Raw genomic sequence first — 13,258 nt, 5'->3', positions numbered from 1 at the left:
AAAGTTGCAAAAGAAAGTTGATTGAAACGGCATTTATTTTTAAAAATTATTTTGTGGAATATTCTGTCGTTGGGAAATACCTCAGTTACTTACAACCAGCAGAAATACTCCCTGAGTAAATATCCATCTCTCAGTAGAGATACAGAGGTGACGTTTGAAGATGTTGACGTTTCTCTTATCGCTGATCCTGTGCTTTGTTAAATTCTGGAAAGGATGTTTAGTTCGTTTCATGTTACTGATTTTGTTGCAACCTCGCACAGGCCATTAAAACAATCCAAAAATTATTAGATTCATCTCATTGGACAATGTTGTCGGCAAAACTGGAACCGAAATGATAAAGATGTATGAAGTACTGCTTTTAAGATTGTAGGATTCAAACAGGAACATTTTTCGAGTCTTGTCACTGGATATTTTGGGGGGAGATGGGTGAGCAGCAAATGGTCTCACTCCCTTCTCTGTGATTGAAGCCAAATTTCCAAGGCAATAGATGAAAATAAATAGTGCATTCCATCGATAGGTCAGTTCCCACTCACTATAGTTTCATTTCGGTTTGATTCTCGTCATCGTATAAAGCGTTAGGTGAGTGGGGAGATCGGGATTCTGATGGTAAGCTGAAACATTGCGATCATTCATCCCACACGGTTGTCATCACTTTATATCATAAACCAATTATGCAGAGGACTGAGCTTATCGACTTCCCTTTAATGCTGAGCTAACAGAAACAGCTCAGTTCTTTTACAATTTATGGAAGTTCACGTAGAACAAGCTGCTAAACTTTTCTTCACAACCAGCACTTGCTACACTTAGTCGTACTCAGTTGGAGGTGATCTGTGGTGTATTTCCAATTAACGTTAACCAATTAGAAATTGTGCAGCTAACGCTTACCCGACCCGGCCGACCAGACTCCCTGTCTTGGTGAAATTCACTCATTATGTTTCTGCACGCATTTTTACAAATACTTTAGAATCAGCTTCTGACGCATTTTTCCTGAAAAATAATCATTTTCGATTTCAATTACTGTAGAAGAAAAAAAAAGTGCTCCAAACTTTTCCTTATCATTCATCGCTGGTTTTGAAGTTCGAAAGTCTAGCTATAGATCCATCTGAATGAAGGATTTTCCCTCCTGTTTACTCTCAGCAAATTCACATCATCAGGGAAACTTCCATAAGGACGCAACTCAGTTTTATCTGGTTTCACGCCACATGATCTATTCATCTGTTCCACCATCCCATGAAACCCCGACTTGTCTTTTCTAATGGCGTGATGCCCCAGTACTTCGTTGGCTTCCTTTCCATTCCATTCAGTCAGCTCCTGCTCCTCACAGAACGAGTTAGGGAACTGGAACTAGATTTAGATGAACTGAGGATTATTCGAGAGGCTGAGAGGGTGATAGATAGAAGCTACAGGGACATAGTTACGCCAGAGAACAGAGGTAGCTGGGTAACAGTAAGAGGTGGGAAGGGGAGGAAGCAGGCAGTGCAGGGATCCCCTGGGTCGTTCCCCTCAACAATAAGTATACCGCTTTGGATACTGTTCGGGGGGACGGCCTAGCAGGGGTAAGCTGCAGTGACCGGGTCTCTGGCACGAGGTCCGGCTCTGAGTCTCAGAAGGGAAAGGGGGAGAGGAGGAGAGCGCTAGTTATAGGAGACTCTTTAGTTAGAGGGGCGGACAGGCGGTTCTGTGGACATGGGCGACACTCTCGGATGGTTTGTTGCCTCCCGGGTGCCAGGGTCCGAGACGTCTCGGACCATGTCTTCAGAATCCTTAAGGGGGAGGGTGTGCAGCCAGAAGTCGCGGTGCACGTTGGCACCAACGACATAGGTAGGACGACGGGTGCGGGGGTCATTCAGGAGCTCAGGGAGTTAGGCTGGAAGCTAAAAACTAGGACGGACGGAGTCGTCATCTCTGGGTTGTTGCCGGTGCCACGTGACAGTGAGGCAAGGAATAGGGAGAGTGTGCATAGAACAGAGAACAATACAGCACAGAACAGGCCCTTCGGCCCACGATGTTATGCCGAACGTCTAACCTCGATTAAGTACCCATCCATGTACCTATCCAAATGCCGCTTAAAGGTCGCCAATGATTCCGACACTACCACTCCCACGGGCAGCGCATTCCATGCCCCCACCACTCTCTGGGTAAAGAACCCACCCCTGACATCTCCCCTATACCTTCCACCCTTCACCTTAAATTTATGTCCCCTTGTAACACTCTGTTGTACCCGGGGAAAAAGTTTCTGACTGTCTACTCTATCTATTCCTCTGATCATCTTATAAACCTGTATCAAGTCACCCCTCATCCTTCGCCGTTCCAACGAGAAAAGGCCGAGAACTCTCAACCTATCCTCGTACGACTTCCTCTCCATTCCAGGCAACATCCTGATAAATCTTCTCTGCACCCTGTCCAAAGCTTCCACATCTTTCCTAAAGTGAGGCGACCAGAACTGCACACAGTACTCCAACTGTGGCCTAACCAAAGTCCTGTACAGCTGCAACATCACTTCACGACTCTTGAATTCAATCCCTCTGCTAATGAACGATAATACTCCCTAGGCCTTCTTACAAACTCTATCCACCTGAGTGGCAAACCTTCAAAGATCTATGAACATAGACCCCAAGATCCCTCTGTTCCTCCACCTGACTAAGAACCCTACCATTAACCCTGTATTCCGCATTCTTATTTGTTCTTCCAAAATGGACAACCTCACACTTGGCAGGGTTGAACTCCATCTGCCACTCCTCAGCCCAGCTCTGCCTCATATCTAAGTCCCTCTGGAGCCGACAACAGCCCTCCTCACTGTCCACAACTCCACCTATCTTCGTATCATCTGCAAATTTACTGACCCACCCTTCGACTCCCTCATCTAAGTCATTAATAAAAATTACAAATAGCAGAGGACCCAGAACTGATCCCTGCGGAACACCACTTGTAACTGGGCTCCAGGCTGAATATTTACCATCTACCACCACTCTCTGCCTTCGACCGGTTAGCCAGTTCTCTATCCAACTGGCCAAATTTCCCTCTATCCCATGCCTCCTGACTTTCCGCATAAGCCTACCATGGGGAACCTTATCAAATGCCTTACTAAAATCCATGTACACTACATCCACTGCTCTACCCTCATCCACATGCTTGGTCACCTCCTCGAAGAATTCAATAAGACTTGTAAGGCAAGACCTACCCTTCACAAATCCGTGCTGGCTGTCCCTAATCAAGCAGTGTCTTTCCAGATACTCATAAATCCTATCCCTCAGTACCCTTTCCATTACTTTGCCTACCACAGAAGTAAGACTAACAGGCCTGTAATTCCCGGGGTTATCCCTATTCCCTTTTTTGAACAGGGGCACAACATTCGCTACTCTCCAGTCCCCTGGTACCACCCCCGTTGCCAGTGAAGACGAGAAGATCATTGCCAACGGTACTGCAATTTCCTCTCTTGCTTCCCACATAATCCTAGGATATATCCCGTCAAGCCCGGGGGACTTGTCTATCCTCAAGTTGTTCAAAATGTCCAACACATCTTCCTTCCTAACAGGTATCTCTTCTAGCTTACCAGTCCATTTCACACTCTCCTCTTCTACAATACGATCCCTCTCGTTCGTAAATACTGAAGAGAAGTACTTGTTCAAGACCTCTCCTATCTCTTCCGACTCAATACACAGTCTCCCACTACTGTCCTTGATCGGACCTACCCGCGTTCTCGTCATTCTCAGGTTTCTCACATACGCATAAAATGCCTTGCGGTTATCCTTGATCCTGTCCGCCAACGATTTTTCATGCCCTCTCATAGTTCTCCTAATCCCTTTCTTCAGGTCCCTTCTGGCTATCCTGTATCCCTCCACTGCTCTGTCTGAATCCTGTTTCTTCATCCTTATGTAAGCCTCCTTCTTCCTCTTTATCAGACATTCAACCTCTCTCGTCAACCAAGGCTCCCTCACACGACCATTTCTTTCCTGCCTGATAGGTACATACATATCATGGACACGTCGTATCTGCTCTTTGAAAAAGTTCCACATTTCCACCACATTCTTCCCTGACAGCCTATGTGCAGTTGATCACGTGGCTGCAAGGATGGTGTAGGAGGGAGGACGTCAGGTATTTGGACAATTGGACTGCATTCTGGGGAAGGTGGGACCTGTACAAGAGGATGGGTTGCACCTGAACCAGGAGGGCACCAATATCCTGGGGGGTAGGTTTGCTAGCACTCTTCGGAGGTGTTTAAATTTATTTGGCAGGGGGATGGGATCGGGACTGGTAGTCCAGCAAGCAGGCTAGCTGTTTGTCAGGATGTCCAAGAATGTAGGGAGGCTGTGGAGAAGGTTGCACTGACAGGGAATACTTGTGGACACAGAGATGGGTTCAAGTGTGTATACTTCAACGCAAGGAGTATCAGAAATAATTTGAGTGAACTTAAGGCGTGGATCGGAACCTGGGACTACGATGTTGTGGCCATCACGGAAACGTGGATGGAAGAGGGACAGGAATGGTTGTTGGAGGTTCCTGGTTACAGATGTTTCAGTAAGATTAGGGAGGGTGGTAAAAAAGGAGGGGGTGGCGTTGCTAATTAGAAATGGTATAACGGCTGCAGAAAGGCAGTTCGAGGGGGATCTGCCTTTGGAGGTAGTATGGGCTGAAGTCAGAAATAGGAAAGGTGCAGTCACCTTGTTGGGTGTTTACCAAAGCCCCCCAATAGCAGCAGAGATGTGGAGAAACAGATTGGGAAACAGATTTTGGAAAGGTGCAGAAGCCACAGGGTAGTAGGCATGGGTGATTTCAACTTCCCAAACATTGATTGGAAGCTCTTTAGATCAAGGAGATTGGATGGGGCGGTGTTTGTGCAGTGTGTCCAGGAAGCTTTTCTAACTCAATATGTAGATTGTCGGCCAGAGGGGAGGCCATATTGGATTTGGTACTTGGTAACGAACCGGGACAAGTGATGGGCTTGTTACTGGGTGAACATTTTGGTGATGGTGAACACAATTCTGTGACTTTCACCTTGGTTATGGAGAGAGTTAGGTGCATGCAACAGATTAGGTTTTACAGTTGGGGGAAGGGTAAATACGATGCTGTAAGACAGGATCTGAGGAGCATAAGTTGGGAGCATTGGCTGTGAGGGAAGGATGTCGTGGAAATGTGGAACTTTTTCAAGGAACAGATACGACGTGTCTTTGATATGTATGTACCTGTCAGGCAGGAAAGAGATGGTCGTGTGAGGGAAATTTGGTTGACGAGGGAGGTTGAATGTCTTGTAAATAAGAAGAAGGAGGCTTACATAAGGTTGAGGAAACAATGTTCAGACAGAGCATTGGAGGGATACAGGATTGCCAGAAGGGAGCTGAAGAAAGGGATTAGGAGATCTAAGGGAGGGCATGAAAAATCTTTGGCGGATAGGATCAAGGATAACCCCAAGGCATTTTATGCGTATGTGAGAAACATGAGAATGACGAGAACGAGGGTCGGTCCGATCAAGGACAGTAGTGGGAGACTATGTATTGAGTCGGAAGAGATGGGAGAGGTCTTGAATGAGTACTTTTCTTCAATATTTACAAACGAGAGGGACCGTACTGTTGAAGAGGAGAGTGTGAAACGGACTGGTATGCTAGAAAGATACTTGTTAGGAAGGAAGATGTGTTGGACATTTTGAATAACCTGAGGATAGACAAGTCCCCCGGGCCTGACGGGATATATCCTAGGATTATGTGGGAAGCAAGAGAGGAAATTGCAGTACGGTTGGCAATTATCTTTTCGTCTTCACTGTCAACAGGGGTGGTACCAGGGGACTGGAGAGTGGCGAATGTTGTGCCCCTGTTCAAAAAAGGGAAGAGGGATAACCCCGGGAATTACAGAACAGTTAGTCTTACTTTGGTGGTAGGCAACGTAATGGAAACGGTACTGAGGGATAGGATTTATGAGTATCTGGAAAGACACTGCTTGATTAGGGACAGCCAGCACGGATTTGTGAAGTGTCGGTCTTGCCTTCCAAGTCTTATTGAATTCTTTGAGGAGGTGACTAAGCATGTGGATGGTGTTAGAGCAGTGGATGTAGTACACATGGATTTTAGTAAGGCATTTGATAAGGTTCCCCATGGTAGGCTTATGTGGAAAGTCAGGAGGCATGGGGTAGAGGGAAATGTGGCCACTTGGATAGAAAACTGGCTAACCGGTCGAAGTCAGAGAGTGGGGGTAGATGGTCAATATTCAGCCTGGAGCCCAGTTACAAGTGGTGTTCCGCAGGGATCAGTTCTGGGTCCTCTGCTGTTTGTAATTTTTATTCATGACTTGGATGAGGGAGTCGAAGGGTGGGTCAGTAAATTTGCAGATGATACGAAGATTGGTGGAGTTGTGGATCGTGAGGAGGGCGGTTGTCGGCTGCAAAGGGACTTAGATATGGTGCAGAGCTGGGCTGAGGAGTGGCAGATGGAGTTCAACCCTGCCAAGTGTGAGGTTATCTATTTTGGAAGGACAAATAAGAATGCGAAATACAGGGTTAACGGTAGGGTTTTTAGTAAGGTGGAGGAGCAGAGGGATCTTTGGGTCTATGTTCATAGATCTTTGAAATATGTCACTCAGGTGGATAGAGCTTGTAAGAAAGCCTATGGTGTATTAGTGTTCATTAGCAGAGGGATTGAATTCAAGAGTCGTGAAGTGATGTTACAGCTGTACAGGACATTGATTAGGCCACATTTGGAGTACTGTGTGCAGTTCTGGTCGCCTCACTTTAGGAAAGATGTGGAAGTTTTGGAGAGGGTGCAGAGAAGATTTACCAGGATGTTGCCTGGAATGGAGAATAGGTCGTACGAGGATAGGTTGAAAGTGCAAGGCCTTTTCTCATTGGAATGATGAAGGATGAGGGGTGACTTGATAGAGGTTTATAAGATAGAGTAGATAGAGTAGACAGTCAGAAACGTTTTCCCCGGGTACAACAGAGTGTTACAAGGGGACATAAATTTAAGGTGAAGGGTGGAAGGTATAAGGGGATGTCAGGGGTGGGTTCTTTACCCAAATAGTGGTGGGGGCATGGAATGCGCTGCCTGTGGGAGTGGCAGAGTCAGAATCATTGGCGAACTTTAAGTGGCAATTGGATAGGTACATGGGTGGGTGCTTAAGCTAGGTCAAATGTTCGGCACAACATCGTGGGCCGAAGGGCCTGTTCTGTGCCGTATTGTTCTATGTTTTATGTTCTATGTTCTATACCTCAATTAGGGAAGGTATTGGGATCCTTACCTTCAATTACAAAAATATTATTGTCTCCTGTCCGAGATTTTTCACCGAATTATTTCAGACTGAACATTTTGAGAATAGATGGATTAAGATGGAGCTATTTGTCAAGAACCTGGCATTCCAGGAGTAATCCCTGAATAGGTGTTGTGTCTTAATGCACCATTGTCAGCACAGGACAGTGTGAAGCAGCTTCAGAATGTAAACGCGCATGTTCTTGATGGATTTCCGAGTGAATTTTATAAATAATTTATAAACCTATTGTCAGGGCTGATGTTTAACATGTTCCGTCTCTCATACAGTCACAAACCCCTTCCTCCATCCTTAAGAGAAGCTCATATCTCTCTGATGCTGAAGAAAGGAAGACCCCGTAGGATTGTGCTTCTTACACGCCAATCTCACTATTAAATGTTGGTCTCAAAATCCTGTCTGAGATCCGTGCATTATGGTGGAAACTTTGCTGCCTTCCGTCACCAAAGAGGACCAAACAGGCTGAAGAAAGGGACGCAGATCTTCCTACAATGTGAAGAGTTTACTCAATATGATCCAAGAGTGTCAACATCAATCTGTCCAGGGATTATTGATTTCTTTAGATGAGAGAAGGCATTTGATTGCGTTGAGTGGCTGGATCTCTTCTGTACATTAGAATCGTTTGGTCTACGCAAAGTTTTTATCAAGTTGGTGAGGGTCCTTTCCAGCGATCCTCTGGCTGCGGTTCTCACTAATGGTGTGGCCAATCAGTAATATCAATATTTCTCCAGGCAGCCACAAAGGTTGACACCTTTTGCCATTCTTGTTTACGTTGGGGATTGAGCCACTGGCGGAGGCCATCCGTAGGGATGCCAATATATCTGCCCGAGAGGTGGGATCGAAGTCTCGAAAGATTACATTGTATGCAGATGAGGGTTTTCGTCAAATCCCGCAATTTCGGTAGTTATGTGATGCAATGCATTGATTCGCTTGTTGCCTTTCCAGGCGAGAAGATTAATTTTACAAAGTTGGAGGCCATGCCTATGGGAGGTCTTAGGGAAATACCTCATACTGAGGGCATATCCTGGTTTCCTTTTAAATGGTCACGGGGGTGGTTCCCCTATTTCAGTATATTCATTACATCTGTATTTGATCATTTATTTAACGTGAACTATGTCCATTTGTTTGACAAAATTAAACAAGACCTTCAAAGATGGGAGGCATTTCCAATATCCTGGCTCGGTCAGATAGCGGTTATTAAAATGAATGTCCTTCTTCATTTCCTACACCCAGTTCAAATGCTTTCAATGATGTTTACTAGAAGGTATTTCGGAAACATAATGGCTGGTTTAGCTCTTTTATTTGGAACCATAAGCGATTCCTTATCTAGCTAACAAAATTGCAACTGCCCCACAGATTGTGAGGAGTCGGTCTCCCCGATTAAAAGCAATCAATTAAGTTTTTTCATCATATGTTAGTGCCTGGGCCGCTGAGGTCTCAGCATCAATATGGCTCGACATTGAGCCCTCTCAGACAAAGTGAACCCTTATTAGTCTGTTGTTATTAGATAAAATGACAACATTTATGGAATATTGTCATAAAATAATGATTATCAATACTGTTAAAACTTGAAGGACAATGCGTCAGATCGAGGCAATACAGCCAAAACCATGTTTCTTACCTCCATAATTGGTGTACCGGGGATAATGGATTCCAGGTTTAAACTGTGGGCAAGGAGTGGGATATCTTGTTTGGGTGATTTAGAATTAGTAGTATCCCTACAGTGTGGAAACAGGTCCTTGGGCCCAGCAAGTCCACTTCGACCCTCTGAAGAGTAACCTACCCAGACCCATTCACCTACCATCTTATATTTACCCTAATTAATGCCCCAACTTACAGATCCTGGAACACTATGAGCAATTGAGCAATGGCCAAGTCATCTCACATGCACATGTTTGTGACTGTGGGAAGAAACCTACGCAGACACAGTTGAGAATATACTAACTCCACACAGCCAGTCACCCAAGGCTGTAACCAGACTTGTGACCCTGGTGTGATGAGTAAGCAGTGCAAACCACCGAGCCACCACGTGTTACTTGAAGGAGAAAAAAATTATACTGTTTGATCAAATAACTCGTAAGTATGGATTACCTAGTAGAGACTTCTTCTGTTTTTTTCCAGATGAGAGATTTGATTAAAAAACATAATTTTAAAAGACAATTATAGATCCGATACAGAGAAGCAGGTGATTATTGTAAAGAATACCCTCTCTGTCAGTACCCTTTACCATTTGTTGGAGAGTGTCCCCGCAGACAAGACTGTGCAGCTTCGTGACGTCTGTGCGAGAGAGTTGGGGCTTTAGATCTCTTCGGAGACATGGGAAGATATTTGTGAAAATGTTCGAAGGATTTTGATCTGAAATAGGACCCATTCCATACAGTTGAAAATTCTTCACAGGGTCTACCTGACCCCAGATTTTCTCTCAAAATTCAAAGTGGGATTATCTTCAGCGTGTCCTCAATGCCAAATGACTACAGGCACTCTTACTCATTGCGTGTGGTCCTGCTGCAGGCTTCGTATATATTGGTGCACTGTGTTCAGTGTGGTAGAGTGGGTCTTGGGGAGCGAATTGGAGGTGGACCTGGTTTCTCTTTTCCTGGGCCTGCCCAGAGTATCTTACACAGATGCACATGGGAAAAAAATATATCCTTACTTTCTGGGCTAGGGAAAGTATTATGTTGTGTTGTATGTCTGAAAACTCCCCGGGTCTGTTGGGACTTTGTAAGCTCATCATGGAGAATATCCCTTTGGACTTTCCCACCAGCATGGTGCACCAAAAAAACAGAGATCAATACAAGTCATAGAGTCATAGAGTCATAGAAATGTACAGCATGGAAACAGTCCCTTTGGTCCAACCCGTCCATGCCGGCCAGATATCACAAACCAATCTAGTCCCACCTGCCAGCACCTGGCCCCTATCCATCCAAACCCTTCCTATTCATATACCCATCCAAATGCTTCTTAAATGTTGCACTTGTGTCAGCCTCCCCGACATCACCTGGCATTTCATTTCATACACGTACCATTCTCTGTGTGAAATAGTTGCCCCGTAGTTCTCTATCATATCTTTCCCCTCTCACCCGAAACTTATACCTTATCGTTCTGACTCCCCGACCCCAGGGAAAAGACTTTACCTATTTACCCTGTCCATGCCACTCATAATTTTGTAAAACTCTATTATGTCAGCACTCAGCCTCCGACACTCCTGGGAAAACAGCCCCAGCCTGTTCAGCCTCTCTCTATAACTCAAATCCTCCAACGCTGGCAACATCCTTGAAATCTTTTCTGAACCCTTTCAAGTTTCACAACATCTTTCCGATAGGAAGGAGACCAGAATTGCACGCAATATTCCAACGCTGGTCTAACTAGTGTCCTGTACAGCCGCAACATGATCTTACAACCCTGTACTCTATACTCTGAGCAATAAAGGAAACGCCTTCATCACTATCCTATCTACCTGCAACTCCCCTTTCAAGGAGCTATGAACCTGCACTCCAAGGTCTCTTTGTTCAGCAACACTCCCTGCGACCTCACCATTAAGTGTATAAGTCCTGCTGAGATTTTTTTCCCCAAAATGCAGCACCTCACATTTATCTGAATTAAAATTCATCTGCCACTTCTAAGCCAATTGCCTATTTGGTCAATCTGAGGTGACCTTCTTCGCTCTCTACTGCACCTCCAATTTTGGTGTCATCTACAAACTTACGAATTGTATCTCTTATGCTTGCATCCAAATCATTTATGTCAATGACAAAAAGTAGTGAATCCAGCACTGATCCTTGTGGCACTGCACTTGTCACAGGCCTCCAGTCTGAAAAACAACCCTCCACCACCACCAAAGGTCTTCTACCTTTGAGCCAGTTCTGTATCCAAATGGCTAGTTCTCCATGTATTCCATGAGATCGAACCATACCATTCAGTCTCCCATGGGGAACCTCATCAAAACCCTTTCTGATGTCCATATAGATCACATCTACACCTCTGTCCTAATCAATCATCTTGGTTACTTCCTCAAAAAACTGAATCAAGTTTGTGAGATATGATTACTCACGCACAAAGCTATGTTGATTATCTCTAATCAGTCCTTGCCTTTCCAAATACATGCACATCCTGTCCCTCACGATTCCCTCCAACAACTTGCCCATCACCAACGTCAGGCTCACTGGTCTATAGTTCCCTGGCTTGTACTTAACACCCTTCTTATACAATAGCACAACATTAGCGAACCTCCAGTCTTCCAGCACCTCACCTGTGACTATCCATATTACAAATATCTCAGCAAGAGGCCCAGGAATCACTTCTCTAGCTTCCCACAGAGTTCTAGGGTACACCTGATCAGGTCCTGGGGATTTATCCACCTTTACCCGTTTCAAGACATCCAGCACTTCCTCCTCTGTAATATTGACATTTTGCAAGGTGTCGCCATCTATTTCGCTACATTTTATATCTTCCATATCATTTTCCACAGTAAATACTGATGCACAATAGTCCTTTAGTATCTCCCTCATCCTTCCTGTGCTAGGAAAAATATTCTGAAGTTTTGGATGTCTGAAAATCCCCCGGGTCTGTTGGGTGGTTGTAAGCTCATCATGGAGAATATCCCTTTGGACATTCTCACCAGTATGGTGCACCGGAAAGCAGAGATTTATATAAGGTATGGGAACCCTTTTTGGATTACCGCGATACAGGCGTACCTGCCACTCTAAAAAGGGCTTTTATATAGCCATAACGATTTTGTCTAATGAATCACATATTAGGAATTATGAACGTATGAATGTGTATCAGTTCATGCTCTCGAAGAACGAGAGCTATCACTTTGTTATGCTGAGCCATATTATTTATTTATTACTTATTGTTTATTTTTGTTTTTCTTCTGTCCGTTTAGAGACTTTAACTTATTTTATATATACATGCACATGGGTGTAATTGTGTCCAGTTATTTGAGTTGTTTTGTTATTGCTATAATATAATAATAATAATATATTTTTCAATAAATTATTTTGCTCATAAGTTAAAATGCTAACATTGATAGATTAGAGTCCCAAATAACTATCATTAGAGAGACCACTCATGGTGGTTTACGTTGAAGGTCACCACACGGGTGATGGGGTGAGGTTGAGAGAGCATCCCCTTCTGTCAGTGGCAACCTCTGTCAGTGTGGGGAATTGAACCTGCACTGGTGACCTCCCTCTGCATCACAAACCAACCATCCAGCCATCTGAGTGGGAGACTGTGTAACTACTACACATAGAATCAGCCGCAGAAAAAAGGGCAAGAGAAATTTTAATGACAAGGAAAAAGGTGTATTTGAGACAAAAATGTTCTGTGCTAGAAATTGTATTTTATAATGAGACAAATGTTTGGAAGCTGTCTTTGGCTGAATACAATAAGGTGAGACAAGTGAAATAACCAGAATGACTAATTGTGATTGGATACCGATTACCATAAAATAAGTGCATGTTTTTGAATGGTCTGTGGAAAGCATGCTGATTGTTGCATGAATTTATAAATCAGATGAAATATATTGTAAGGAGAATCCATCTCCATGGGAAATGTCTTCCGAACACATGCTAGAAGAAACCTGGGGTATGAAGTGACTGAGAATCGTCTGCTCAGTAACAGGAAGCTGGCGGTTGAATGACTGAAACTTCCTGTAACATGGAGCTGAGAAAACGATCAGAACACCCCCAAACGAATTGAACGTTGGAACATATTTGAAGTACTGAATGGCCTCATGGTGGATTTTAATTGCGTGTGACTTGAAAAACGTACATCTCTACTCCATCCTCTTACGTGTTACACACTGGGGCACAGCCGTTTTCCTGAAACTGGGAATAGGTTGGAACAATACTGGAACATTCCATAATTAGGATTCCCCAGAATATTCTATAACTATGTGGGGGGCATTAGAAAGGCAAGACAGAAAGAGAGGGAAGGTGCTGCATGCAGTAGTGAGAGTGGTGGAGCATGAGCCTTGTTGGGGGATTGGTGCTATAACAGGTATACAGTG

This window comes from Chiloscyllium plagiosum, unplaced genomic scaffold, assembly GCF_037043375.1.
Source record: "Chiloscyllium plagiosum isolate Xiang-an unplaced genomic scaffold, Cpla_swu_hap1 HiC_scaffold_22, whole genome shotgun sequence".
Lineage (NCBI taxonomy): Eukaryota > Metazoa > Chordata > Chondrichthyes > Orectolobiformes > Hemiscylliidae > Chiloscyllium > Chiloscyllium plagiosum.
The sequence above is the reverse complement of the archived record's forward strand: the minus strand, read 5'-3'. Positions refer to the sequence as shown.